Source organism: Babylonia areolata, chromosome 3, assembly GCF_041734735.1.
Source record: "Babylonia areolata isolate BAREFJ2019XMU chromosome 3, ASM4173473v1, whole genome shotgun sequence".
NCBI classification, from domain to species: Eukaryota; Metazoa; Mollusca; class Gastropoda; order Neogastropoda; family Buccinidae; genus Babylonia; species Babylonia areolata.
In genome coordinates, this window is record NC_134878.1 from 54819008 (window position 1) to 54821646 (window position 2639).

A 2639-nucleotide genomic window follows, 5' to 3' on the forward strand; every position below is an offset into this window, starting at 1 on the left:
TCACTGTCACTGTCACTATTTCATCAATCACTACTATTTTGATTTGTCGCCTCCATTTTAACCAGTCATAAGCATTGTAATCACCAGTGCCACCATTTAAATCGGTCACCAAACTTTATTGTCGACCCCACACATGAGAGTCTTCAGCCATTGCCTGCGTTGTGTGAAGCAAACGAGTTTACAAGTCGGGTTTTCATTTGCCATCCACGTTTAAATTTCGTTTTCAGGTGCTCTTCTGTCGTTAGCGAGCAAAAGGAAGCCAGGTCTTTGAGTGTGGATTTTCTGTCGTGAAAGCAAGAAAATATAATGAGTCTGATATATTTCAGAGCGTACGGTAAAGTGCCAAAATTACTGAGGTTTCTCTTGGGCTCGTCCACTGTATCACGTAGGCTCCCTGACTAACGGGGTGGGACGAGAGAGAGAGAGAGAGAGAGAGAGAGGCATTTGGTTAAAGAGAAAGAGAAGAAGAAGAAGCAAGAAAGAGAGAGAGAGGAGGGGGGGACATTTGGTGAAAGAGAAAAAGAAGAAAGAAAGAAAGAGAGAGAGATTATTTTTTTTCTTTTAGCAAATTGATTGGTCGTGTCCTTGCAATTCCTTCTTTTCACATCTCAGTTTGGTGGGTGGGGGGGGGGGGGGAACATTTTTTCAGAATGTTCTCTGTTTAATTTGTTTTAGCTTGTTTACTCTGTTTCATTTTACTGTCTCGTTTCATATTTTATTTGTGTTTTTGTTTGATTTCTTTTTATGCATTCGTTTTATTATGTTATATCAACGTTGTTTTAGTGTAATCTGTTTCGGCTGATCATTTTGTGTGCAAAAAAAAACAAAAAACAAACAAACAAACAAAAACCACAACAATATGTTCTATACTTGTGCAGGCCATATGAATGATAGATCATGAAAATGGGGATTAGATATCATTAATAAGCTTTGAAATGCTAGGGAAACAAGATTCCATTTGCTCAAACGTGTCGTCGCATGCAGTTTTATGACTCAGTATTTGCCCATTTCTCTCTCTCCAAGTGTGCGTCTCTGTCTCTGTCTCTGTCTCTCTCACCCACAAACCACACCCCCACAACACACACACACACACACACACACACACACACACACACACACACACACACGGCAGGTCGATTTCCATTTAACGGTCGATTAAGCTGACAAATAAAACAAATCCCATGGTGAGAAAATAACAACAGCAACAATGTGGCGGTTTACCGTGTCGAATAAAGCAAACACGTTGTAGCCGTCCTCATACAATGAACACTGATTTACAACACGAGCAGCATGCATTTGTGTGTGCTTGCTCACAAGTACGTACACACACACACACACACACACACACACACACACACACACACACACACACACACACACACACACACGCATGCACTTACGTATGCAAAACAAAACAAAACAACAACAACAAAAAACAAAGAAGAAAAACGGACAAGCAGAGTTTCAGTTTCAGTAGCTCAAGGAGGCGTCACTGCGTTCAGACAAATCCATATACGCTACACCACATCTGCCATGCAGTTGCCCGACCAGCAGCGTAACCCAACGCGCTTAGTCAGGCCTTGAGAAAGGTTGCCAACAGCACCCGGTGTTCCCAGGCGGTCACCCATCCAAGTACTAACCGGGCCCGACGTTGCTTAACTTCGGTGATCGGACGAGAACCGGCGTTTTCAACGTGGTATGGCCGTTGGCAAGCAGAAAGTACGGCTACTGCCCCTTTCCTAGAGGATGTTTTGAAAGAAGTAAACAACAATCAGATTCTCTCAGAATCCTCCCCTCCATGCGTCTGTCGCCGCTGTGAGTGACGTCCGTTCAGTCAGTACATCCGTCACCTCCCTTCCCGATACCGCTCCTGGTGAACACCTCCACGTCCCCTGTTGTGTCTGTCTCTTTTCGGTCTCTAATTGCTTCATTCGCTTGTTTTGCCGCTGATTTCCCTCCCTCCCTCTCTCTCTCTCTCTCTCTCACTGTCTATCTGTCTATCTCTCTTTGTATCTCTGTTGTGTCTGTCTCTTTTCGGATCCCAAATTGCTTCATTCAGTTGTTTTGTTGCTGCTTTTTTCATATCTCTCTCTCTCTCTCTCTCTCTCTCTCTTCTCGCTGTCAATGACCTGTTTGCTTCTTCTTTAATTCGCCTCAGGCAGAATAAAAACGGATCTTGAAGACGTGTGTTGTTGAAATCTGAAGATATATATCTCTCTGTGTGGATCTCGCAGTGTCTTCTATCGGACTGATCAAGAGATCTCCGGGAAGTATCGGGATGGTCCACATTCAACACGAATCAACAGCTCTTCTTTTGTAGACACGTCAAACAGTTCATGTTTGTGTGTCTCAGTTAGCCTTTAATGTCTTTTTTTTCTTCTTTCATACACACATGTACCCCCCACCCCTCCCCTATCCCCTCCATCACTCTCTCTCTTTCTCTCTCTCTCTCTCTCACACCTACACACACACACACACACACACACACACACACACACACACACACACACACACACACACACACAGAAGCAACAAGAATTCGTCAGGTAATTTATTTGTTGACCATTTGTGGTACAAAGATGAATTTTTGTTGGATCCCTTCTCACGAACTGTTTTGGGGAAATGAGAGGGTGGATCGT

General features: G+C 43.7%; 1 non-coding gene across 1 annotated transcript; it reads right to left on the reverse strand.

Moving 5' to 3' along the window:
* Window positions 1-1591: 1591 nt before the first annotated feature.
* On the reverse strand, window positions 1592-1710 carry LOC143280708 (5S ribosomal RNA). The gene has a single exon (XR_013055056.1). It is a non-coding gene; the product is annotated as a 5S ribosomal RNA (ribosomal RNA).
* Between the last annotated feature and the right edge of the window lie 929 nt (window positions 1711-2639).